The sequence below is a fragment of the Amia ocellicauda genome, unplaced genomic scaffold, assembly GCF_036373705.1.
Source record: "Amia ocellicauda isolate fAmiCal2 unplaced genomic scaffold, fAmiCal2.hap1 HAP1_SCAFFOLD_29, whole genome shotgun sequence".
NCBI lineage: Eukaryota > Metazoa > Chordata > Actinopteri > Amiiformes > Amiidae > Amia > Amia ocellicauda.
The window spans coordinates 586838-612504 of NW_027102854.1; the positions used below are offsets into that span (position 1 = coordinate 586838).

At 42.3% G+C, this 25667-nt stretch overlaps 7 non-coding genes and 24 pseudogenes across 7 annotated transcripts; all 31 read right to left on the reverse strand.

Annotated features, from left to right (window-relative positions):
* Positions 1-8775: 8775 nt before the first annotated feature.
* Positions 8776-8890, reverse strand: LOC136728242 (U5 spliceosomal RNA). Its single transcript, XR_010808606.1, has one exon. It is a non-coding gene; the product is annotated as a U5 spliceosomal RNA (small nuclear RNA).
* Positions 8891-15446: 6556 nt separating this feature from the next.
* LOC136728744 (uncharacterized) lies at positions 15447-15565 on the reverse strand (annotated as a pseudogene).
* A 226-nt stretch (positions 15566-15791) lies between these two features.
* Positions 15792-15910, reverse strand: LOC136728481 (uncharacterized; annotated as a pseudogene).
* Positions 15911-16126: 216 nt separating this feature from the next.
* LOC136727934 (uncharacterized) lies at positions 16127-16245 on the reverse strand (annotated as a pseudogene).
* A 215-nt stretch (positions 16246-16460) lies between these two features.
* LOC136728469 (uncharacterized) lies at positions 16461-16579 on the reverse strand (annotated as a pseudogene).
* A 541-nt stretch (positions 16580-17120) lies between these two features.
* Positions 17121-17239, reverse strand: LOC136728682 (uncharacterized; annotated as a pseudogene).
* A 215-nt stretch (positions 17240-17454) lies between these two features.
* LOC136728463 (uncharacterized) lies at positions 17455-17573 on the reverse strand (annotated as a pseudogene).
* Positions 17574-17794: 221 nt separating this feature from the next.
* On the reverse strand, positions 17795-17913 carry LOC136727812 (uncharacterized; annotated as a pseudogene).
* Positions 17914-18128: 215 nt separating this feature from the next.
* Positions 18129-18247, reverse strand: LOC136728551 (uncharacterized; annotated as a pseudogene).
* A 218-nt stretch (positions 18248-18465) lies between these two features.
* LOC136728401 (uncharacterized) lies at positions 18466-18584 on the reverse strand (annotated as a pseudogene).
* Positions 18585-18803: 219 nt separating this feature from the next.
* LOC136728355 (5S ribosomal RNA) lies at positions 18804-18922 on the reverse strand. The gene has a single exon (XR_010808708.1). It is a non-coding gene; the product is annotated as a 5S ribosomal RNA (ribosomal RNA).
* Positions 18923-19132: 210 nt separating this feature from the next.
* Positions 19133-19251, reverse strand: LOC136728450 (uncharacterized; annotated as a pseudogene).
* A 216-nt stretch (positions 19252-19467) lies between these two features.
* LOC136728707 (uncharacterized) lies at positions 19468-19586 on the reverse strand (annotated as a pseudogene).
* Positions 19587-19807: 221 nt separating this feature from the next.
* LOC136728148 (uncharacterized) lies at positions 19808-19926 on the reverse strand (annotated as a pseudogene).
* A 215-nt stretch (positions 19927-20141) lies between these two features.
* Positions 20142-20260, reverse strand: LOC136728259 (5S ribosomal RNA). Its single transcript, XR_010808621.1, has one exon. It is a non-coding gene; the product is annotated as a 5S ribosomal RNA (ribosomal RNA).
* A 215-nt stretch (positions 20261-20475) lies between these two features.
* Positions 20476-20594, reverse strand: LOC136728425 (uncharacterized; annotated as a pseudogene).
* Positions 20595-20811: 217 nt separating this feature from the next.
* LOC136728363 (5S ribosomal RNA) lies at positions 20812-20930 on the reverse strand. Its single transcript, XR_010808715.1, has one exon. It is a non-coding gene; the product is annotated as a 5S ribosomal RNA (ribosomal RNA).
* Positions 20931-21150: 220 nt separating this feature from the next.
* Positions 21151-21269, reverse strand: LOC136728437 (uncharacterized; annotated as a pseudogene).
* Positions 21270-21486: 217 nt separating this feature from the next.
* On the reverse strand, positions 21487-21605 carry LOC136728293 (5S ribosomal RNA). Its single transcript, XR_010808651.1, has one exon. It is a non-coding gene; the product is annotated as a 5S ribosomal RNA (ribosomal RNA).
* Positions 21606-21822: 217 nt separating this feature from the next.
* LOC136728364 (5S ribosomal RNA) lies at positions 21823-21941 on the reverse strand. Its single transcript, XR_010808716.1, has one exon. It is a non-coding gene; the product is annotated as a 5S ribosomal RNA (ribosomal RNA).
* Positions 21942-22158: 217 nt separating this feature from the next.
* Positions 22159-22277, reverse strand: LOC136728468 (uncharacterized; annotated as a pseudogene).
* Positions 22278-22492: 215 nt separating this feature from the next.
* LOC136728102 (uncharacterized) lies at positions 22493-22611 on the reverse strand (annotated as a pseudogene).
* Positions 22612-22832: 221 nt separating this feature from the next.
* Positions 22833-22951, reverse strand: LOC136728001 (uncharacterized; annotated as a pseudogene).
* Positions 22952-23176: 225 nt separating this feature from the next.
* On the reverse strand, positions 23177-23295 carry LOC136727961 (uncharacterized; annotated as a pseudogene).
* A 220-nt stretch (positions 23296-23515) lies between these two features.
* On the reverse strand, positions 23516-23634 carry LOC136727866 (uncharacterized; annotated as a pseudogene).
* Positions 23635-23851: 217 nt separating this feature from the next.
* On the reverse strand, positions 23852-23970 carry LOC136727747 (uncharacterized; annotated as a pseudogene).
* A 223-nt stretch (positions 23971-24193) lies between these two features.
* LOC136727882 (uncharacterized) lies at positions 24194-24312 on the reverse strand (annotated as a pseudogene).
* A 216-nt stretch (positions 24313-24528) lies between these two features.
* On the reverse strand, positions 24529-24647 carry LOC136728078 (uncharacterized; annotated as a pseudogene).
* Positions 24648-24870: 223 nt separating this feature from the next.
* Positions 24871-24989, reverse strand: LOC136727831 (uncharacterized; annotated as a pseudogene).
* Positions 24990-25204: 215 nt separating this feature from the next.
* On the reverse strand, positions 25205-25323 carry LOC136728074 (uncharacterized; annotated as a pseudogene).
* Positions 25324-25546: 223 nt separating this feature from the next.
* LOC136728322 (5S ribosomal RNA) lies at positions 25547-25665 on the reverse strand. Its single transcript, XR_010808678.1, has one exon. It is a non-coding gene; the product is annotated as a 5S ribosomal RNA (ribosomal RNA).
* Between the last annotated feature and the right edge of the window lie 2 nt (positions 25666-25667).

Consider the following 25667-nt stretch of genomic DNA (forward strand, 5'->3'; position numbering starts at 1 on the left):
GCAGGTTTACCACCCCTTCCAGCAAGATGACTGTGTATATCAAAGCACACAAGAGAAAGTCCTCCCAACAGCCCAGGTGGACAGGGCCCTACCAGGTGCTCCTGACCACCCACACAGCTGTGAAGTGCCTAGGAACGACGACATGGATCCACTCCTCACACTGCAAACTTGCCAATCGAGGCGATCAGCACAACCCTGGTGGAGAACAGAGGGATAAAGGAATTGTTCTTCCACATCAGATTTGACATTACTGTATGTATGCAGGCCCTTGTAATTGCTTTTCCAATACTGCCAACTGGTTATTGATGATTGATTTCACATTGTGGTACGAGTATCGAGTGAAATGCGTGCTATCCACCTCAACAACACAGCGATAACATGGAGCCGACAGGTGATCCAGGTCACAATAGAGGTCAAGCAGTGGGAGGAGGAAGACGTGGTGGTCAAAGGTGTAGCGTAAGGTACACTTATAAAATTCAATTAAAGAAGTGAATTTATAGTATCACCTTATCACGAATCCTGGAATCTTGTAGAACTCAATTTCTGTAATAATTGGACGCAGACACCAATTCCAAAGATATAAATTGTCAAATTTATTCAAAAACAAAGACTAAATGTAGCACTACACTAATTATACAAAAGGGAAAAACTAATTAAAATTCAACTCTAGATCAACAAATCAAAGACAAATCACTTCCGTGACCAAATCAAAGACCATGGGATCGCATATGATAACACACAAATCATTAAACAAAAAAGGTTATAAACACATTGACTACAATACCGGTTAGTAAGACGAAGGTGAGTCTCTCATTAGTATTGTTAGTCAGACATTCAATAACTACGCAGGTTAGTATTTATGTCAGGTAACTTCTCGTTATATATATATCAGTCTCATTAACGTTTAGGTGGAGAGAAAGATCCTATCATTACTTGTTACCACAATTTCCCTTAACTGATTATTATTCAATGATTAAGGATAGGCAGGGCCACCTATAATCTGGTGTCTATTAACTTGTGTCAATTTCAGACTAAACAGTTAAACAGGAATGAGAAGATATTTCTCGGCGTTGACAGATTTTATTTCTAAAATTATCAACAAAACAGTTGAATGCAACACACATTTATATTTAAGAAAACTAAATGATATTACACATTCTAGAGTTATGAATCACAGATTAACATTTCTAATTGATTTCTCAAATGTCATGAATCACAAACTCCAAACTGTTAAACTTATGTGAACTTCGTCACAGAGAGGCCTCTCTGGCTTCGGGCTCAGATAACAGCACACGGCACGAGGTCTGTGTGGTTTGGAACAAAGGCAGTCCGGTTCGGCTTTGTCCAAGAACTTCCACTCAGTCGATGCACCTGGAAGTTGGGGTTTCGCGAATGTAGAGTCTTTTCCAAACAGATTTTCCACTGGTTTGAAGGCTCCAAGGTTGTGCACAAAATCTTCTTTGTAAGCAGGGTTCCACCGTAGTTACTTGAAGACAAAGTCTTTGAGGAAAGCAGGGCCCTGTTCGTTCCAAGGGTCAAGTTTCTTAAGACTCAAATAGCTATTTAAATGACTTTCGTATTCAGTCGACTTAGTCAATTGTCCAGCTGGATGGCTGGGCACAGGCGGGCAGCGCAGTCTTTAAAGTTCTTTATTTAATAAAGTCCTTTAAAATAATTATTCGTACGGCTCAATCTCCTTCTCCCAGTTTAACCCTTCTGTTGCTGGTAAAGACTTAGTTGGTTTATGGTTCCGGTTCTGGCAACAGAGATACAAGTTGAGCTGTGGCAGCGAGTTACTGGTTTAGGTGAGAGAGAGAGAGAGATGCCGTGCGTTACCCTTTATACGCCTGTCAGATCAATAGGTGATTGGTTCTTTAGTTTGTGAGATTGGATTTCGGCTTCAGCCCCCAGTGTCCTATTGGAGGGGGGCTTGATTTATGACTGATGTCAATCCATGCCATCTTTTGGAAATGCCGGTTGGCACGGGTTCGTAGCTCTGTGTCGGGATTTCGGCTCTCGTCCATTTCAAAGAGTTTTTATTTCCTACAGGCCCCCTTCCCCAGACATCTCACAGCAGGGATTCCAAGCTATTTGGCCCATTCTCGGTGCCATCCTCCCAAGACTGTCACTTTGATGTAAACCAGTTCACATGCTGATGAGTTAAGGAAATCTGATAAATTTGGGGGGAGAGGTCTTCTTTAGATCAGTGCTTCAGCTCAGAGCTAAAATGCTCTTATCAGAATACACCCAACATAACGCTACACTGGTTAATTCTGTTCTGGGAAAACCACAATCCTGCAGGTTTAATAAGTCTCTCTACACATCAGTCCCTGAGTACCTTCAACCAATGGTCATTTTGACCAATTAAGCCCAAGAATTGAGTCAATTAAGTTGTCATGGACTACCCAGTGAAGACGTGAACTCACGACTAGGTCACACTGTGAGCTCACCAGAGCAGACATTACACTGAGCTCACTGTGAGCTCACTTAGCGCTTTTCCAGCGACATGGTGCCGGTGCTGGAGCCGGAGCTGCTGCTCGGCCTGGGATCCAGCTGATCTTTTTTGAACCGGCCCGCTTTTCCACCGGTTTTGACGTCACTGGATGTGGGCGTTCCCAAGCATGGAGTAGAAGTGGAGAAACACAGCAATAGTAATCAGCACCGAGGCGACTGCGTCTTTAAACCCCATTTAACATCACAATCAAACTCATTCCGCGTCTATGGCAAATCGTAACCCTAATGTTACAAATGTTCCCTAAACACCTATTTTGCAGGATCAATAAAAAATTATTAGGATTTTTTAAACTTTTACTGACACACATAGTTAATAGCAATGTGTTATAACTTTACCGAAAATAATAATCTGTATATCTTTAATTGTTTAGACGTTATTAAGATATAATGCATCTTTCACATAGGGAACATTTGTAACATGTTAGGAAAAACAAACAAATGATTTGAAAATATTCATAATTACAGCATACAATTTGTCAGGCTTCATAAGAATGGTATTTATAACATACTCTGTAAAAATCAAGCAAATAGCATTTGTGGTTCACGAGAAAATATGTATATATAATCAAAGCTATCAGACTATAGCAGCCGGTGTATGAAGACACATACGATTATACAGCATTATTTGGCAGCTTCGCAAGACCTAATTTTAAACGTTGTTGGTAAATTAGATCATTAGTGGGGACCCGCTATTTGCAGTTCTTCCCCTCCATAATTGCTAAAATAAAGTTTTACTGACATTTTATTGACCCTACCACTGCATAGGGCACATCTGTAACATGAACGCTACTGAATGGCACATACATTGAAAACTACGGAGAACTGAGACAAATCCACTTTACACTTCATAAATAATCTTAAAACGTTTCCAACCAAGGCAACACCCACTTGAAATACGTTCATTCTCATTTTTGGTAAACAAAAAGAGAGATTGTTACATATGTTCCCTATGATGCATCTACAGAGAGAGAGAGACAGACAGACACTAACTCTCTCTCTCTCTCTCTCTCTCTCTCTCAGCTGGGAGTGTGTGGGAGGGGTCTGCAGTGAGCGGGAGTGCTGCTGAGAGCTCTGTCCTTTGGCTGCGTTTTTTTGTTGCTTTACTTTTTTCAGTTTGTTTATTTTGTCTTCTGTTTTCAGTGCTTTTCTTATTGTGGGGGAACAGGGGAGGGGAGGGGGGAGTACCGGTAGTTCTTCCCGGGTCGGGGGGTCGGACCCCCTGAATGCGTCTTTTGAAAAACTGACCCGACGCCATGGAGTCAAGATCGCTCCGGTGCAGTTCTGCCCCCTAGAGCAGTGTGTGTTAGCGGTTGGGGAGGTAGCAGGGTGTGAAAATATCAAGTCTGCTGCCATTGTTATCTTCTTAAAAACCACTGATCTGCTCAATCAGCTAGTGGCTAATGGCACAGTGTTAGACGACACTTTCACCCCGGTGTTGCCGCTCGCTGCTCCTGCCCGGAAGGTAACGCTGTCTAACGTCCCTCCGTTCATCCGCACCGGCTCGGGCAGCTGATGTCCGGCATTAAGAGGGTCCCGCTGGGCTGCAAAGCCCCGCAACTGAAACACGTCGTGTCCTTCCGAAGGCAGCTGTATATGATCCTCAATAACATCAATGAGGATCTTAATGTCTCCGAAGTTGGATCTCTCTTGCTGCCACCACCACGAAGATTGCTCTTTAGTAATGTTGGAAAGTCAAAGACAGCAACCGTCAGGGTTCTTGCATATGACGTATTCGTGCTGCACCTCTCTGCAAGGATCCAGGACAGTTTGTCAATGTAAACTCCAGTGCCTGGGAATATTTCCACCTAAAAGACAATGGTAAATAAAAAACAAGTTTATCCCCAAACTATTCTTATATTATGTTAAGTGGAATACATTATCAGTAAGGCTGTGATTTTGTTACAGAAATGTGTTATTAAAGACCACAGTATGTCTCAATTCTAAGTTTATTAATTTACAGACATAATAAAGTCAGTGAATCTGTGACACCCATAATTCAATTACATTCTTATTATCAACTATAACTATGAATATAACTGATAATGTAGCATCATTAGATTGTTTACAACCAATATTTGTTTTCAATATATATATTTTTACCTTGTCTTTGTAATATTGTAGACCAAGAGTGTTATACCTGTTTTGGTGATTCTTTGTCAGATTCAGAACAATTTGCTGTGGGGCTGTCAGAACCACTTGATGGTGACACACTTTTGTCTTCATTGCTGATAAATGTGGCTTTTGTTACAATTTTTTTCAGATTGTCCAAAAGGTCTGGAATCTCTGGAGAAAAAAACCTTAGTATTAAATGATAATCATTTCTAGTAATATATTTAATACAAAGTGAAAACAAAACCATCAATGCCTGCAATTATACTTGAGAGACTTGCTCTATGTTATTGGCAAACTGACCTTTTTGTGGGTCATTAACATTAGCTACAAAAAAATAAAAGAGATAAAATACAAGAATTACCAGATCTAATGTAATGCATATAGTCATTAATGTAGGATTATGAAGTTATGTTGAAAAACTTTATTTAATAATCAGTATTATTAAACTATTAGACAGTGCACATTAAGAGTCTGTATTGTGGTTCTAGATTACTTCAGTATGATCAACTATAATACATTACTCTGGAATCTAAATTACTGAAGAATAACATTTATCAAGGTAAGGTCTTTTTAAGTGTTTTCCTTTTCGAGCTGCTTAACTTTTTGCTGTAGCTCAACTTCACTGGACTCTTTAAATGTCTGTAGAATATGACGGGATCTAATTCTTGAAGCTCCATCGGTTTTCTTTCTTATTTTGTGCTGTATTCAGAGAGGAAAAGAGTTTAAAATGAATATATATATATATATATATGAAAATGATTTAAATAAAACAATCCTGCAATACATTTATTTAATATTTGCAGTAATTATCTCACCGGTAACTGTGGTTCATCAAGGTCACTATCATCTGAAATTTGAAGTTTTTTGTTTGGTTTAGGTACTCTCTTCATTTTAGGACAGGGCATTTTTGTTAGGTCATTAAGTTTTCTTCTTAGTTCGCCTTCTTTTCCTAAAATAAAAATAAAATAAATAAAACCCTGCATTATGTCCACAGATATTTGGGGATTATATTTATTTGTCATAAAAATACTGTGCTTTGACCATACAAATTAAGATGAACAGCCAACACTGAATCAAAACTGAAGTTAAATTATATCTGGTTTAATTTATTTTGTGATTTGGGGGATTTTATTGTAAAGCACAACACCCAATAAATCGTTCTTACAAATGCCAGTCAAGTATGACGAGTTTTTAGCGCCCTCACCACCACCTACCATGTTATAAGAGTATGTTAGAAGTACAACACATTAATAACTTAAACATTCATTTCAAATATACTGTGATTGTATATATCAAATAGCATGTAAAGACTTTAATGTTTTTTTTTTTTAAATAAACATTGTTACCAGTCATAATGATCTGCGCTTCATGGACAGGCCATCCACCTTTTGGAGGTTTGTTCGTGTCTCTCCACTCTGCTCTGAAGTTTCGAGTCGTCTCTTCGTCATCATCAGCAATGCTGAATAAATCAAAATTGCGAAAGCAAGCAGTGGGAATCACGCTGTAAGAGTCTTTGTCGACCCCGCTTTCCCACTTCACCAACGCGTGCATCACCGCCATACTACCTTCACCTTCTCGTCCGTTTTTTCTGCGCGTTTTTCCCCCGACAAGTCACGGCACAAAAAACAGTCCCGCTCTGCATTCTGGTACTTGGCGTTCTTAATAACACCAACAGGGTGTAATCGCATAGACCACTCGAGTATAAAGTACTACATATCCCATCTGTTACAGTTTTTTTTCTTCTTCTGAAACTGCAAGCGCACTACATAAAGTTTGGCAAATGAAGAAATTTGGATGATGAGTTTACAATCTTATAAACAGTATTTAAGTAAACCTAGATATGCAATTCCAAAAAGAACAGCATCGAGATGGAGAAACAGGATAAAAAAATAATAATACAATGTTTATACTTTTTGTATTTTAATTACAGTATGTAATTATTGCCTTTTGATTTACATTTACAGAAAAAGAACGGCGGCAAACGTGGACTACCCAACAAGAAGCAACAAAGTTACTAAAATATCAGATTCTCAGGTAAGCTTCATGCAGCCATACATGTATAATTATAAAATCAATCCAAAAAATAGACCTTGTTTACCCTACAACTGATTTGAGTGTTAATTCTATTTAAGATATAAAAAAATATTTTGTTTTCTGAACTAATAATCTGTGAACATTCTATTATCTCTATAATTTTAATTAATACATTTATTTTATTATTGGTGGAACATTATATTTTTCAGCTCAGATGATTTCACATACCATCAATTTTTCTGTTAATAAATGTGCAAAAACAAATCAGATGGATAGGCCCCTACATATGAACATTAAGTTAAAGGCCTAGAGTGAGTGTTCTTCACTTCCAGTCATGGCGGGCCACAATCCAGCTCTTTGTAACTCATCAACAACCAAAGACCTGGGAAAAGGGTTAAATGGTTTCAGTTAAGCCAATTAGGTAATTAAGAGCTCAACTGGAAAAAAAACAGCAGGCATAGGGGTACTTTAGGACCACAGTCACTGATATAACCTACAATGTTGTTGTAATGAAAATCAGCAGACAGTGGGCCTCCTCCAGGACTAAGGTTGAGAAGCACTGGTCTTGAAGACCACAATAACAATCGACCTCAAGGGCTAGGGATATTCGAGGTGATGCTAAACCAGTCCTGAATGTTTAAATATAATGTTATTTTCTTGTAGTGTGCCGTTGCTGTTAATGCAACCAGTTATATTGAGCCATCAAATACAGAAGCTGACGAAAGACATCAACATGTGAATTTAGTTGTAAATTTAAAGTGTGTGTGAAAGGTATTTTGTATATGGAGATTAACCCATAGTTTCACAGATAAATTGTGGACCAGTGATATTCAGGATCTTCAAAACAAGTCCTGAATGCTCAAACTTAACACTTCTTTTTTTAGAGTGTCGTTGCTGTCAATCCAGCCAGTGATGTGGAGCCATCAGATACAGAAGCTGATGAAAAACAACATGTAAATTTCCTAAATTAATATGGTGCATCAAAATACTTATTTAGCACTTTCAACTGTTTCTTTGTGATTCCTAAAATTACTTTACAGGCTGGGGCTGGGGGAAGACACTGCGCCCGCCTGGAGAAGCCTGTACAAGCCCCCCTCAATAAGAGAGCTGGCAATCTGCAGTGGAGGGTGTTACACACCATTATTGCTGTCAATTCTTTTATTACTGTTCTTAACCCTGCTGTGTCCGACGCCTGCCCATTCTGTGCTCAGAGAGAGACCGTGTTTCACTGTTTCAGCACTTGCTCTCGGTTGTCACCCATTTTTAGTCTTTTAACTCGTCTTTTTACTGATCTTAACCTGATTTTTAACACAAAGGTTTTTATTTTAGGGGCGCGATACACCAGAAAGACCAAACATGTGGACCAGCTGGTAAACTTCTTGCTGGGCCAGGCTAAAATGGCCGTCTATAAGACTAGGAAGAACAGAGTGTGTGGGGAGGGCAGTGAGGATGCAGTGAGAGTGTTTGCCATGCTGGTCAAGTGCAGAGTCAGACTAGAGTTTAACTATTACAGGCTGATGAATGATTTGGAGAGTTTTGAACAGGTCTGGTGTATTAATGATGCCCTTTGTGAATTGTATGACGGGGAGTTGGTTTTTATTATGTAATTCATTTATAGGGTTTAGTATTTGATGGTTGTTTTGTTGTGTGTATTGGGTTGCTTTCTTTAAAAGTGTACAGATCAGTGGCGGAGTTAATGCTTGTTGGGGGGAGACAAACAAAGGGGAACACTATTTTTTATTTATTTATTTATTTTCTTTTGTATGAATTATTGCGTGTTGCAAACAGGCAATGAAGTCTGATAAAAGTCAAAAAGTCTCTCTCTCTCTCACACACACACACACAGCCAGCAAGACACACAGAGCCAGCCAGCTCAGCGATGACATCACAAACATCTCTCTCAGGTGACTCCTATGACATCACAGAGCACGTACATTCCGTTGCTTGCCGTCTGTCAACCACTCAGTCACTGCCAGCCAGACTGGCTGGCTGACTGGATGGTGGGGCTGCTTGCTGCTGCTGCGTACCTTAGCAAGCTTATTTGCTTGACCGGCCTTCCTCCTCCGCCCACATGCCCACCTATGTCCGATCTGCTGTTCACCTGGATCACAGCTCCGCCCCAACAAGGCAGAGCCTCCCAAGAATGGTACAAACTCACCCACGATCCCCTCCACGGAAAGCTATAGCAAAAGGCAAAAGCATTATACGTAATGAAGAGGAACCCGAGTCCAAGACGCATCCGACCAGCCATACATATTTGTATGTATTAAAGATCACATTTTATTACATTTAGATTTTCTGTACTTTATTACATCTTTTTGTGATTTTTAAATGTATTGTTTCTTTTCCTTATATATGTATGTATGTATGTGTGTGTGTGTCTGTGTGAAAGTGTATGTGTTTGTGTGTCTCTGTGTGAAAGTGAGTGTGTGTGTGTGTGTCTGTAAGTGTGTGTGTCTGTCTCTGTGTTTGTGTGTCTGTCTCTGTGTGAAAGTGAGTGTGTGTGCGTGTGTCTGTCTGTGAAAGTGTGTGTGTGTGTGTGGGTGTGACAGTGTGTATGAGTGTCTGTCTGTCATGTAACTCGCACATCTGTGAGGGCACCATTTTTGCAGAAAGAGATGTACACATTTTGGAGCAACATATGCTGCCATCCAGACATCGTCTTTTCCAGGGACGTCCCTGCATTTTTCAGCAGGATAACGCCAAACCACATTCTGCCCAGATTACAAGCGCATGGTTGCGTAGGCAGAGAGTGCGGGTGCTAGCATGGCCTGCCTGCAGTCCTGACCTGTCTCCGAATTGAGAATGTGTGGCGCACTATGAAGTGCAAATGAAGACAACGAAGGCCCTGTGCAGTTGCGCAGCTGAGGAAATGCATAATGGATGAATGGGGGGAAATCCCGCTTGCTAAACTTAACCAAGAGGTGCCTTCAGTGCCCAAGTGCTTAATAAGTGTTATTAAAAGAAAAGGTGATGTTACATAGTGGTAAACAGTCGACTGTCCCAACTTTCTTGGTTTCTTTTCACTGCTAATGAGATGCTGTAGAGTGAGTTAGTTATATTGCTTTCAGGAGCTCTAATCGTATTGATGAGTTCATGCAGCATTTGTAATTGAATTTCAAAAAGAAATCCTTGCTGTCTGGCCTGTGTGTATGAGATGTACTCTGTCAATCTTTGGCTAACAACTGAAACATTGGTAGAACAGAAATGGCAACATAAAAAAGAAAAGTACATTTTAAAAGAGCACATTAAATAGGATGAATATACAGTTTTTTACAATCACTTTGTCACTAATTTCAGAACCTTGATGTCATTTTTCAAAACTCTAGACACAAAACTCAAAACGGTCATCACTTGTAACACAGGCTGTCCAATGTTCAAAACATTGCATTGTGCATTCATATCTTTAAAGAAACCTTGCACTTGCAGACTTGTTGGTTCAAATAATTCATTTATCATGAAATACCATAGTAACATTTATTTAGATCACCCACACAGAAGATACCGATAGTTTCACTGTGTAGTTGTTCGTACAATCATTAAATATTGTAGTACAAAATATGTGATACATGTTTCATTATGGTACTACACATAAATACATCACTGTAAAAGGACTAGTAGAGAGAATACTACAGACACAGTGGAATCATTGAACAAAATCTGAAATGTATTGATGCAATACAATCAAATCACACCATAGGTTTCTTTGAATCCATGCAACAATAATTAGCTACAAAAAAGAACAAAACTACAGTAAAATGTCAACTGCAGTGTTCCTCACCTGGCTTAGTGTAAAAAGCAAAACAAAGGATTGATTACTGTACTTCTAAATTTCCATCAGCCCTGTGTTCAGGTTCAGGTTCTCACAACCATTTTTCACAAGAGGCATCTTGAAACTGAACATACCTAAACATACTCAGTCATCAGCTGCTTCACTCTGTCTGCATTTCTTTCAAAAGGCACACTATACTCTGTGCTACACATTGGTATGCAGTATACAGTCATTTGACAATTGAGAGTAGCCTAATGTTTAGTGCATGCTGAAGACTTGCCGCTTCTCAGTACGGAAATTTCTGATGATTGAGGCCACAGTTGATCCTGAGTTGATTCTGAGGTTTGATTGAATCATTGTAGCTGCCTCAGTCATGGTCATGCCATGATTTACAACATGCTCTACAACTATTTCTCGGATTTCACTGGACACTATTTGCTGTTGCTGCCGCTGTCTGGTCCGTGGCCTTGTCCTCTACCACGTTCCCCCAACACCTCTCAAATGAGGCCCATGGCTGCCTCTCTGGTGAGGCCTAAGCCCTCCTCTATGACGAGGCCCACGACCACCTCTCAGAAGGGGTGCATGTCCCCTTCCATTCCTTTGACCACCACGTCTTCCTCCTCCCACTGCTTGACCTCTATTGTGACCTGGATGACTTGCCGGCTCCATGTTATCACTGTGTTGCTGGGGTGGATAGCACTCATTTCACTCGATACTCGTACCACAATGTGAAATCAATCATCAATAACCAGTTGGCAGTATTGGAAAAGCAATTACAAGGGCCTGCATACATACAGTAATATCAAATCTGATGTGGAAGAACAATCATCTTCAACCAGGTTGGAGCGTTAGTTGCAATGCCTTTAATACACGCAGCGTGGAGAGGAACAGTGACTCAAGTAGATCCCAAAGTCGCTCTGCCTTCATTTTAACAGTCAGAGCTTTTATACACAAAAATCAAAGAGCTGGTTATAATCAGAAAGTCATTACTATGTTATCTTAAAAGTTAGCTAAGCAGAATTTATATCATTATAGGACAGAGTTCATAGATCAACACATGGATTAGGGAGCAGGCACTTCAATCATACTGTTTGACATTGTCTCCAAGATTCTCATCGTAAATAACAAGCAGAAATCAAACTACCTTCTGGCCTGACCTTCTAGCTTGACCTTATCTTTCTTAAGTATACAAGAGAGAAAAACAGGTATTAGAGAAAGAATTTCTAACTTTCCTTCCACACTGCAAACATGGTGTGGAAAAGTGCTACATGATGATGAATGATGATGAAATATTACATCCATAGATAATGTAGTCCAACTGGTTCATGCTCCTCGTTTATTGATGTCAATGGATCTCATTATCCTGAAACTTTCATGATCGAAACATGGAATATTGTTTGTCAGTTTCCATAAAATTATGCATTAAGAGTAATGCAACAGTCACTTATCATTTTGAGCAGCTGTATCAATTGATAGTTAGATCTTTGTAATGAAATGAATAGACAGTGATCTCAGATGTAATGTGTGAATTGCATTTTGAAATGGTAATACTTTGATGTTAAGTTGTGTCATTTTAGTTCAATGAACAAATGATCTGAGGTTGATGTGTATTGTATCCAAGCAATTGTAAAAAAGTGTTAGAGTTTTGAAAAATGTGCATTTTGATCATCGGGTGTGAGTTTAGTGTCTAGAGTTTTGAAAAATGACATCAAGGTTCTGAAATGAGTGCCAAAGTGATTGTAAAAAAGTGTAATATCAGGGGACAGTGGCTATTAGTGATCTGGCCTTCCGTGGCTTCTGTATTAATGTAACAGGTCACATTGTATGTGTACACTGATACTTGATAGTATAATATAGTACAAGTAAAAAACATACATAGGTATCATAGAAGTATTTTGCAGAAATGATTATGGATAGTTATCAAAATGGAGAGGAAATGCTAAATCCAGTCTCCCCAGGCTGAGCTTCTATTGCTGCACCTGCTAAGTGGCTGCTGGCCCCACTATATGGATAGAGCCACACCAAGTACAAGAGTCTCCCCATTGCTATTTATATCTCCCTATCCAGTCTTCTATAGGTGTCAGGGTGGGGTGCTTATTCCCCTGCATGCTTTGAAACCTATAGCACCTGGGACGCACACTTGGGATCCGGTTCCTCTGCCCCTCACATACACATGAGGAATCCCAGGTGCTCAACACGTCATACTGTCTCTTTCATCTCATGTGTAAACTATGGACAAATACATGACTAAACGTGTTTAGTTGCTTTTCCCAGAATGCTTTGCGCCACGATATGCAAATAACGGGGACTATGATTGGCTCCCTGACATTACCCACACTGCGACTGATGCTACCCATTTCACTACCCAACAAAGACCCATAATATGCGTGTGTCTGTCTGTCTGTCTGTCAAAGTATGTGTGTGTGTGTCTGTGTGTGTCTGTGTCTGTCTGTCTGTGTGTGAAAGTGTGTGTGTGTCTGTCTGTCTGTCTGTCATGTAACTTGCACATCTGTGAGGGCACCACTAATGCAGAAAGAGATGTACACATATTGTTTATTTTCCATATATATGTATGTATGTATGTATGCATGTCCAATTGCTTTGACAATACAAATGAATTGAATTGAGAGGGAGAGAGAGAGAGTAAGAGAGAGAGAGACAGACAGACAGACAGACAGACAGAGAGACACACACACACACACACACACACACACACACACAGAGAGCCAGCCAGCCAGCTCAGCGATGACATGACGAGCCTCTCTCAGCTTACTGCTATGACAGCACAGAGCACGTACATTCCGTTTAACAAATCGTTAAACAAAAAAGGTTATAAACACATTGACTACAATACCGGTTAGTAAGACGAAGGTGAGTCTCTCATTAGTATTGTTAGTCAGACATTCAATAACTACGCAGGTTAGTATTTATGTCAGGTAACTTCTCGTTATATATATATCAGTCTCATTTACGTTTAGGTGCCGAGAAAGATCCTATTTGTTACCACAATTTCCCTTAACTGATTATTATTCAATGATTAAGGATAGGCAGGGCCACCAATAATCTAATGTCTATTAACTTGTGTCAATTTCAGACTAAACAGTTAAACAGGAATGAGAAGATATTTCTCGGCGTTGACAGATTTTATTTCTAAAATTATCAACAAAACAGTTGAATGCAACACACATTTATATTTAAGAAAACTAAATGATATTACACATTCTAGAGTTATGAATCACAGATTAACATTTCTAATTGATTTCTCAAATGTCATGAATCACAAACTCCAAACTGTTAAACTTATGTGAACTTCGTCGCAAAGAGGCCTCTCTGGCTTCGGGCTCAGATAACAGCACACGGCACGAGGTCCGTGTGGTTTGGAACAAAGGCAGTCCGGTTCGGCTTTGTCCAAGAACTTCCACTCAGTCGATGCACCTGGAAGTTGGGGTTTCGGGAATGTAGAGTCTTTTCCAAACAGATTTTCCATTGGTTTGAAGGCTCCAAGGTTGTGCACAAAATCTTCTTTGTAAGCAGGGTTCCACCGTAGTTACTTGAAGACGAAGTCTTTGAGGAAAGCAGGGCCCTGTTTGTTCCAAGGGTCAAGTTTCTTAAGACTCAAATAGCTATTTAAGTGACTGACACTTTCGTATTCAGTCGACTTAGTCAATTGTCCAGCTGTAAAACTCCACTGATCAGGTGGGTCTGTAAAGTTATTTATTTAATAAAGTCCTTTAAAATAATTCTTCGCTCAATCTCCTTCTCCCAGTTTAACTCTTCTGTTGCCGGCAAAGACTTGGTTGGTTTCTGATTCCGGTTCTGGCAACAGAGCTACAGGTTGAGCTGTGGCAGCGAGTTTCTGGTTCAGGTGAGAGAGAGAGAGAGAGAAAGACTGTCCGCTGTTCCTTATAGTCTGTCAGATCAGTAGGTGATTGGTCCCTGAGTTCTTGAGATTGGATTTCGGTTTCAGCCCCCAGTGTCCTATTGGAGGGAGGCTTTATTTATGACTGATGTCAATCCATGCCATCTTTTGGAAATGCCGGTTGGCCTGGGTTCGTAGCTCTATGTCGGGATTTCGGCTCTCATCCACTTCAAAGAGTTTTTATCACCTACAGGCCCCTTTCTCCAGACATCTCATAGCAGAATTCCAAACTATTTGGCCTCTTCTCGGTGCCATCCTCCCCAAAACTGTCACTTTGATGCAAACCAGTTCCAAGCTGATGAGCTAAGGAAATCTGATAACTTTGGGGGGGGAGAGGTCTTCTTTAGAACAGTGCTTCAGCTCAGAGCCCAAATGCTCTTATCCAAATACACCCAACATAACGCTACATATGTATGTATGTATGTATATATGTGTAGAAGGAAAATTAGAAATTATTTTCTTACACCTGTTTTTCTCTCTTGTATACTTAAGAAAGATACGGTCAAGCTAGAAGGTCAGCCCAGAAGATAGTTTGATTTCTGTTTGTTATTTACGATGAGAACCTTGGAGACAATGTCAAACGGTATGACCTACGTGCCTGTTCCCTAAAACCATGTGTTGACCTATGAACTCTGTTCTATAATGATATATGTTCTGCTTAGTTAGCCTTTAAGATAACATAGTAATGACTTTCTAGCATTTATGGATGTATGTATGTATGTATATATATATATATATATATATATATATATATATATATATATATATATATATATATGTATGTATGTATGTCCAATTGCTTTGACAATACAAATGAATTGAATTGAGAGGAAGAGAGAGAGAGAGAGAGAGAGAAAGAGAGAGAGAGAGACAGACAGACAGACAGACAGCTCAGCGATGACATCACGAGCCTCTCTCAGCTGACTGCTATGACATCACAGAGCACGTACATTCCGTTGCTTGTCGTCTGTCAACCACTCAGTCACTGCTAGCCAGACTGTCCCTAAGACAAAGTGTACAATACTTCAATTATATCTCCACCAGACAGATAAAGAGTATTAAGAGCTACGATGAAGTTACCCAGGAGACGTAAAAAGCTTGCATCACCTGGTATTTCCTGGAGGTCACCCATCCAAGTACTAACCAGGCCCTGGCCCGTTTAGTTTCCAAGGTCTGACGAGATCGGGCAAGTTCAGGACGGTGTGGCCACAAGCCAAGAGGCCTGGCTGCATGATGTCTCTAAAAGGCTGGAGGGTATTGACGGAAATTCCAGCAGAAAAAAAAAAAAAAAAAAGAAAAAAAAGAAAAATGGATGGAAAAATATCAGTGCAGCAAAGGGTGTTGACAGTAGCTGGGTACGTGTACAATACTTCAATTATATCTCCTCCAGACAGATAGAGAGTATTAAGAGCTACGATAAAGTTACCTAGGAGACGTAAAAGCTTGCAGCACCAGGTATTTCCAGGAGGTCTCACATTCAAGTACTGACCAGGTCCTGCCCCGTTTAGCTTCCGAGATCTGACGAGATCGGGCGCGTTCAGGACGGTGTGGCCGCAAGCCGAGACGCCAGGCTGCATGATGTGTCTTAAAGGCTGGAGGGTATTGACGGAACTTCCAGCAAAAAAAAAAAGAAAAAAGAAAAATGGAGGGAAAAATATTAGTGCAGCAATGGGTGTTGAAATTAGCCGGGTACGTGTACAATTCTTCAATTATATCTCCTCCAGACTGAAAGAGAGTATTAAGAGCTACGATGAAGTTACCCAGGAGACGTAAAAAGCTCGCAGCACCTGGTATTTCCAGGAGGTCACCCATCCAAGTACTGACCAGGCCCTGCCCTGTTTAGAATCTGAGATATGACGAGATCGGGCGCGTTCAGGACGGTGTGGCCGCAAACCAAGAGGCCTGGCTGCATGATGTCTCTTAAAGGCTGGAGGGTATTGACGGAACTTCCAGCAAAAAAAAAAGAAAAAAGAAAAATGGAGGGAAAAATATCAGTGCAGCAAAGGGTGTTGAAAGTAGCCGGGTACGTGTACAATTCTTCAATTATATCTCCTCCAGACAGAAAGAGAGTATTAAGAGCTACGATGAAGTTACCCAGTAGACGTAAAAAGCTTGCAGCAGCTGGTATTTCCAGGAGGTCACCCATTCAAGCACTAACCAGGCCCTGTCCCGTTTAGCTTCCGAGATCTGACGAGATCGGGCGCGTTCAGGACGGTGTGGCCGCAAACCGAGAAGCCTGGCTGCCTGATGTCTCTTAAAGGCTGGCGGGTATTGACGGACCTTCCAGCAAAAAAAAAAGAAAAAAGAAAAATGGAGGGAAAAATATCAGTGCAGCAAAGGGTGTTAGAAAGTTGCCGGGTACGTGTACATTTCTTCAATTGTATCTCCACCAGACAGAAAGAGATTATTAACAGCTACGATGAAGTTACCCAAGAGACGTAATAAGCTTGCAGTACCTAGTTTTTCCAGGAGGTCACCAATCCAAATACTGACCAGGCCCTGCCACGTTTTGCTTCCAAGATATGACAAGATCGGGCTCGTTCAGGACGGTGTGGCCGCAAGCCAAAAAGCCTGGCTGCATGATGTCTCTTAAAGGCTGGCGGGTATTGACGGAACTTCAAGCAAAAAAAAGAAAAATGGAGGGAAAAATATCAGTGCAGCAAAGGCTGTCGAAAGTAGCCGGGTACGTGTACAATTCTTCAATTATATCTCCTCCAGACAGAAAGAGAGTATTAAGAGCTACGATGAAGTTACCCAGGAGACGTAAAAAGCTTGCAGCACCAGGTATTTCCACGAGTTCTCACACTCAAGTACTGACCAGGCCCTGCCCCGTTTAGCTTCCGAGATCTGATGAGATCGGGCGCATTCGGGACAATGTGTCCGCATGCCAAGAGGCCTGGTTGCATGATGTCTCTTAAAGGCTGGAGGGTATTGACGGAACTTCCAGCAAAAAAAAACGAAAAAAGAAAAATGGAGGGAAAAATATCTGTGCAGTAAAGGGTGTTGAAAGTAGCCGGGTACGTGTACAATTCTTCAATTAAATCTCCTCCAGACAGAAAGAGAGTATTAAAAGCTACAACGAAGTTCCCCAGGTGACGTAAAAAGCTTGCAGCACCTGGTACTTCCAGGAGGTCTCCCATCCAAGTACTGACCAGGTCCTGCCCCGTTTAGTTTCCGAGATCTGACGAGATCGGGCGCGTTCAGGACGGTGTGGCCACAAGCCGAGACGCCTGGCTGAATGATGTCTCTTAAAGGCTGGCGGGTATTGACGGAATTTCCAGCATAAAAAAAAAAAAAAAAAAATAGAAAAATGGAGGGAAAAATATCAGTGCAGGAAAGGGTGTTGAAAGTAGCCGGGTACGTGTACAATTCTTCAATTATATCTCCTCCAGACTGAAAGAGAGTATTAAGAGCTACGATGAAGTTACCCAGGAGACGTAAAAAGCTTGCAGCACCTGGTATTTCCAGGAGGTCAACAATCCAAGTACTGACCAGGCCCTGCCCCGTTTAGCTTCCGAGATCTGACGAGATTGGGGGCGTTTAGGACGGTGTGGCCGCAAGCCAAGAGGCCTGGCTGCATGATGTCTCTTTAAGGCTGGCGGGTATTGACGGAACTTCTAGCAAAAAAAAAAAAAAAAAGAAAAACGGAGGCAAAAATATCAGTGCAGCAAAGGGTGTTGAAAGTTGCCGGGTACGTGTACAATACTTCAATTATATCTCCCCCAGACAGAAAGAGAGTATTAAGAGCTACGATAAAGTTACCCAGGAGAAGTAAAAAGCTTGCAGCACCTGGTATTTCCAGGAGGTCACCCATCCAAGTACTGACCAGGCCCTGCCCCATTTAGCTTCCGAGATCTGACGAGATCGGACGCATTCAGGACGGTGTGGCCACAATTCGAGACGCCTGGCTGCATGATGTCTCTTAAAGGTTGGTGGGTATTGACGGAACTTCCAGCAGAAAAAAAAAAAAGAAAAAGAAAAATGGAGGCAAAAATATCAGTGCAGCAATGGGTGTTGAAAGTTGCCGGCTACGTGTACAATACCTCAATTATATCTCCTCCAGACAGAAAGAGAGTATTAAGAGCTACGATAAAGTTACCCAGGAGAAGTAAAAAGCTTGCAGCACCTGGTATTTCCAGGAGGTCTCCCATTTAAGTACTGACCAGGCCCTGCCCCGTTTAGCTTCCGAGATCTGACGAGATCGGGCGCATTCAGGACGGTGAAGCCACAAGCCGAGATGCCTGGCTGCATGATGTCTCTTAAAGGTTGGCGGGTATTGACGGAACTTCCAGCAGAAAAAAAAAAAAAGAAAAAGAAAAATGGATGGAAAAATATCAGTGCAGCAAAGGGTGTTGAAAGTAGCCGGGTACGTGTGCAATACTTCAATTATATCTCCTCCAGACTGAAAGAGAGTATTAAGAGCTACGATGAAGTTACCCAGGAGACGTAAAAAGCTTGCAGCACCTGGTATTTCCAGGAGGTCACCCACCCAAATACTGACCAGACCCTGTCCCATTTAGCTTCCGAGATCTGATGAGATTGGGCGCGTTCAGGACGGTGTGGCCGCAAACCAAGAGGCCTGGCTGCATGATGTCTCTTAAAGGCTGGCGGGTATTGACGGAACTTCCATCAAAAAAAAAAAAAGAAAAACGGAGGGAAAAATATCAGTGCAGCAAAGGTTGTTGAAAGTAGCCGGGTTCGTGTACAATACTTCAATTATATCTCCTCCAGACAGAAAGAGAGTATTAAGAGCTACGATGAAGTTACCCAGGAGACGAAAAAGCTTGCAGCACCTGGTATTTCCAGGAGGTCTCCCATCCAAGTACTGACCAGGCCCTGCCCCGTTTAGTTTCCGAGATCTGACGAGATCGGGCGCGTTAAGGACGGTGTGGCCGCAATCCGAGATGTCTGGCTGCATGATGTCTCTTAAAGGCTGGCGGGTATTGACGGAACTTCCAGCAGAAAAAAAAAGAAAAATGAAAAATGGAGGGAAAAATATCAGTGCAGCAAAGGGTGTTGAATGTAGCCGGGTACGTGTACAATTCTTCAATTATTTATCCTCCAGACTGAAAGAGAGTATTAAGAGCTACGATGAAGTTACCCAGGAAACGTTAAAAGCTTGCAGCACCTGGTATTTCTAGTAGTTCACCCATCCAAGTACTGACCAGGCCCTGCCCCGTTTAGCTACCGAGATCTGACGAGATCGGGCGCATTCAGGACAGTGTGGCCACAAGCCGAGAGGCCTGGCAGCATGATGTCTCTTAAAGGTTGGCGGGTATTGATGAAACTTCCAGCAAAAAAAAAAAAAAAAAAAAAAAGAAAAATGGATGGAAAAATATCAGTGCAGCAAAGGGTGTTGACAGTAGCTGGGTACGTGTACAATACTTAAATTATATCTCCTCCAGACAGAAAGAGAGTATTAAGAGCTACGATGAAGTTACCCAGGAGACGTAAGAAGCTTGCAGCACCTGGTATTTCCTGGATGTCACCCATCCAAATAATGACCAGGCCCTGCCACGTTTTGCTTCTAAGATCTGACAAGATCGGGCGCGTTCAGGACGGTGTGGCCGCAAGCCAAGAGGCCTGGCTGCATGATGTCTCTTAAAGGCTGGCGGGTATTGACGAACTTCCAGAAAAAATAAAAAAGTAAAAGAAAAATGGAGGGAAAAATATCAGTGCAGCAAAGGGAGTTGAAAGTATTCGGGTACTTGTACAATTCTTCAAATTTATCTCCTCCAGACAGAAAGAGAGTATTAAGAGCTACGATGAAGTTACCCAGGAGCCGTAAAAAGCTTGCAGCACCTGGTATTTCCAGGAGGTCACCCATCCAAGTACTGACCAGGCCCTGTCCCGTTTAGCTTTTGAGATCTGATGAGATCGGGCGCGTTCAGGACGGTGTGGCTGCAAGCCAAGAGGTCTGGCTGCATGATGTCTCTTAAAGGCTGGAGGGTATTGACGGAACTTCCAGCAAAGAACAAAAGAAAAAAGAAAAATGAAGGGAAAAATATCAGTGCAGCAAAGGGTGTTGAAAGTAGCCGGGTACGTGTACAATACTTCAATTATATCTCCTCCAGACAGAAAGAGAGTATTAAGAGCTACGATGAAGTTACCCAGGAGACGAAAAAGCTTGCAGCACCTGGTATTTCCAGGAGATTACCCATCCAAGTACTGACCAGGCCCTGCCCTGTTTAGCTTCCGAGATCTGACAAGATCGGGCACGTTCAGGACGGTGTGGCCGCAAGCCAAGATGCCTGGCTGCATGATGTCTCTTAAAGTCTGGCGGGTATTGACGGAACTTCCAGCAAAAAAAAAAAAGATAAAAGAAAAATTGAGGGAAAAATATCAGTGCAGCAAAGTGTGTTGAAAGTAGCCGGGTACGTGTACAATTCTTCAATAATATCTCCTCCAGACTGAAAGAGAGTATTAAGAGCTACGATGAAGTTACCCAGGAGACGTAAAAAGCTTGCAGCACCTGGTATTTCCAGGAGGTCTTCCATCCAAGTACTGACCAGGCCCTGCCCCGTTTAGTTTCCGAGATCTGACGAGATCGGGCGCGTTCAGGACGGTGTGGCTGCAAGCCAAGAGGTCTGGCTGCATGATGTCTCTTAAAGGCTGGAGGGTATTGACGGAACTTCCAGCAAAAAAAAATTAATAAATAATTAGAAAAATGGAGGGAAAAAGATCAGTGCAGCAAAGGGTGTTGAAAGTAGCCGGGTACGTGTACAATACTTCAAATATATCTCCTCCAGACAGAAAGAGAGTACTAAGAGCTACGATGAAGTTACCCAGGAGACGAAAAAGCTTGCAGCACCTGGTATTTCCAGTAGGTCACCCATCCAAGTAGTGACCAGGCCCTGCCCCGTTTAGCTTCCAAGATCTGACGAGATCGGGCGCGTTCAGGACGGTGTGGCCGCAAGCCGAGATGCCTGGCTGCATGATGTCTCTTAAAGGCTGGCGGGTATTGACAGAACTTCCAGCAAAGAAAAACATAAAAAAAGAAAAATGGAGGTAAAAATATCAGTGCAGCAAAGGCTGTTGAATGTAGCTGGGTACGTGTGCAATTCCTCAATTATAACACCTCCAGACAGATAGAGAGTATTAAGAGCTACGATGAAGTTACCCAGGAGACGTAAAAAGCTTGCAGCACCAGGTATTTCCAGGAGGTCACCCATTAAAGTACTGACCAAGCCCTGGCCCGTTTAGCTTCCGAGATCTGACGAGATCGGGCGCGTTCAGGATGGTGTGGCCGCAAGCCGAGAGTCCTGGCTGCATGATGTCTCTTAAAGGCTGGAGGGTATTGACGGAACTTCCAGCAAAGAACAAAAGAAAAAAGAAAAATGGAGGGAAAAATATCAGAGCAAGCAAAGGGTGTTGAAAGTAGCCGGGTACGTGTACAATTCTTCAATAATATCTCCTCCAGACTGAAAGAGAGTATTAAGAGCTACGATGAAGTTACCCAGGAGACGTAAAAAGCTTGCAGCACCTGGTATTTCCAGGAGGTCTTCCATCCAAGTACTGACCAGGCCCTGCCCCGTTTAGTTTCCGAGATCTGACGAGATCGGGCGCGTTCAGGACGGTGTGGCTGCAAGCCAAGAGGTCTGGCTGCATGATGTCTCTTAAAGGCTGGAGGGTATTGACGGAACTTCCAGCAAAGAACAAAAGAAAAAAGAAAAATGGAGGGAAAAATATCAGAGCAAGCAAAGGGTGTTGAAAGTAGCCGGGTACGTGTACAATTCTTCAATAATATCTCCTCCAGACTGAAAGAGAGTATTAAGAGCTACGATGAAGTTACCCAGGAGACGTAAAAAGCTTGCAGCACCTGGTATTTCCAGGAGGTCTCACATTCAAGTACTGACCAGGTCCTGCCCCGTTTAGCTTCCGAGATCTGACGAGATCGGGCGCGTTCAGGACGGTGTGGCCGCAAGCCAAGAGGCCTGGCTGCATGATGTCTCTTAAAGGCTGGCGGGTATTGACTGAACTTCCAGCAAGAAAAATAAAAAAAATAAAAATGGAGGGAAAAATATCAGTGCAGCAAAGGGTGTTGAAAGTAGCCTGGTACGTGTACAATACATCAATTATATCTCCTCCAGACACATAGAGAGTATTAAGAGCTACGATAAAGTTACCCAGGAGACGTAAAAAGTTTGCAGCACCAGGTATTTCCAGGAGGTCCCACATTCAAGTAATGACCAGGCCCTGCCCCGTTTAGCTTCCGAGATCTGACGAGATGGGGCGCGTTCAGGACGGTGTGGTTGCAAGCCAAGAGGCCTGGCTGCATGATGTCTCTTAAACGCTGGAGGGAATTGATGGAACTTCCAGCAAGAAAAAAAAAAAAAAAAAATAGAAAAATGGAGGGAAAAATATCAGTGCAGCAAAGGGTGTTGAAAGCAGCTGGGTACGTGTACAATTCTTCAATTATATCTCCTGCAGACAGAAAGAGAGTATTAAGAGCTACGATGAAGTTACCCAGGAGACGTAAAAAGCTTGCAGCACCTGGTATTTCTTGGAGGTCTCCAATCCAAGTACTGACCAGGCCCTGCCCCGTTTAGCTTCCGTGATCTGACGAGATCGGGCGCATTCAGGACTGTGTGGCCACAAGCCGAGAGGCCTGGCTGCATGATGTCTCTTAAAGGTTGGCGGGTATTGACGGAACTTCCAGCAAAAAAAAAAAAAAAAAAAAAGAAAAAAGAAAAATGGATGGAAAAATATCAGTGCAGCAAAGGGTGTTGACAGTAGCTGGGTACGTGTACAATACTTCAATTATATCTCCTCCAGACAGATAGAGAGTATTAAGAGCTACAATAAAGTTACCCAGGAGACGTAAAAGCTTGCAGCACCAGGTATTTCCAGGAGGTCTCACATTCAAGTACTGACCAGGTCCTGCCCCGTTTAGCTTCCGAGATATGACGAGATCGGGCACGTTCAGGACGGTGTGGCCGCAATCCGAGATGTCTGGCTGCATGATGTCTCTTAAAGGCTGGCGGGTATTGACGGAACATCCAAAAAAAAAAAAAAAAAAGAAAAAAGAAAAACGGAGGGAAAAATATCAGTGCAGTAAAGGGTGTTGAAAGTAGCCGGGTACGTGTTCATTACTTCAATCATATCTCCTTCAGAAAGAAAGAGAGTATTAAGAGCTACGATGAAGTTACCCAGGAGACATAAAAAGCTTGCAGTACCTGGTTTTTCCAGGAGGTCACCCATCCAAATACTGACCAGGCCCTGCCACGTTTTGCTTCCAAGATCTAACAAGAACGGGCGCGTTCAGGACGGTGTGGCCGCAAGCCAAGCGGCCTGGCTGCATGATGTCTCTTAAAGGCTGGAGGGTAATGACGGAACTTCCAGCAAAAAAAAAAAAAAAAAAAGAAAAATGGAGGGAAAAATATCAGTGCAGCAAAGGCTGTTGATAGTAGCTGGGTACGTGTACAATTCCTCAATTATAACACCTCCAGACAGATAGAGAGTATTAAGAGCTACGATGAAGTTACCCAGGAGACGTAAAAAGCTTGCAGCACCTGGTATTTCCAGGAGGTCACCCATCCAAGTCGTAACCAGGCCCTGTACCCTTTAGCTTCCGAGACCTGATGAGATCGGGCGCGTTCAGGATGGTGTGGCCGCAAGCCAAAAAGTCTGCCTGCATGAAGTCTCTTAAAGGCTGGCGGGTATTGACGGAACTTCTAGCAAAAAAAAAAAAAAATTAAAAAATATAAAAATGGAGGGAAAAATATCAGTGCAGCAAAGGGTGTTGAAAGTAGCCGGGTACGTGTACAATTCTTCAATTATAACACCTCCAGACAGATAGAGAGTATTAAGAGCTACGATGAAGTTACCCAGGAGACGTAAAAAGCTTGCAGCACCTGGTATTTCCAGGAGGTCACCCATCCAAGTACTGACCAGGCCCTGCCCCGTTTATCGTCTGAGATCTGACGAGATTGGGCGTCTTCAGGACGGTGTGGCCTCAAGCCAAGAGGCCAGGCTGCATGATGTCTCTTAAAGGCTGGCGGGTTATGACGGAACTTCCAGCAAAAAAAAAAAGAAAAAAGAAAAATCGAGGGAAAAATATCAATGCAGCAAAGGGTGTTGAAAGTAGCCAGGTACGTGTAATTTTCTTCAATTATATCTCCTCCAGACAGAAAGAGAGTATTAAGAGCAACGATGAAGTTACCCAGTAGACGTAAAAAGCTAGCAGCACCTGGCATTTCCAGGAGGTCACTCATTCAAGCACTAACCAGGTCCTGTCCCGTTTAGCTTCCGAGATCTGACAAGATCAGGCGCGTTCAGGATGGTGTGGCCGAAAGCCAAGCGGTCTGGCTGCATGATGTCCCCTAAAGGCTGGCGGGTATTGACTGAATTTCCAGCTAAAAAAAGAAAAAAAGAAAAAATATAAAAATGGAGGGAAAAATATCAGTGCAGCAAAGGGTGTTGAAAGTAGCCGGGTACGTGTACAACAATTCAATTATATCTCCTCCAGTCAGAAAGAGAGTATTAAGAGCTACGATAAAGTTACCCAGGAGACGTAAAAAGCTTGCAGCACCAGGTATTTCCAGGAGGTCTCACATTCAAGTAATGACCAGGCCCTGCCCCGATTAGCTTCCGAGATCTGACGAGATCGGGCGCGTTCAGGACGCTGTGGCCGCAAGCCAAGAAGCCCGGCTGCATGATGTATCTTAAAGGCACGAGGGTATTGACGGAACTTCCAGCAAAAAAAAAAAGAAAAAAGAAAAATCGAGGGAAAAATATCAGTGCAGCAAAGGGTGTTGAAAGTAGCCTTGTACGTGTATTTTTCTTCAATTATATCTCCTCCAGACAGAAAGAGAGTATTAAGAGCTACGATGAAGTTACCCAGTAGACGTAAAAGCTAGCAGCACCTGGCATTTCCAGGAGGTCACTCATTCATGCACTAACCAGGTCCTGTCCCGTTTAGCTTCCGAGATCTGACGAGATCAGGCGCGTTCAGGATGGTGTGGCCGAAAGCCAAGCGGTCTGGCTGCATGATGTCCCCAAAAGGCTGGCGGGTATTGACGGAATTTCCATCTAAAAAAAGAAAAAAAGAAAAAATATTAAAATGGAGGGAAAAATATCAGTGCAGCAAAGGGTGTTGAAAGTAGCCGGGTACGTGTACAATTCTTCAATTATATCTCCTCCAGACTGAAAGACAATATTAAGAGCTACGATGAAGTTACCCAGGAGACGTAAAAAGCTTGCAGCACCAGGTATTTCCAGGAGGTCACCCATCCAAGTACTGACCAGACCTTGCCCCGTTTAGCTTCCGAGATCTGACGAGATCGGGCGCATTCAGGACGGTGTGGCCGCAAGCCA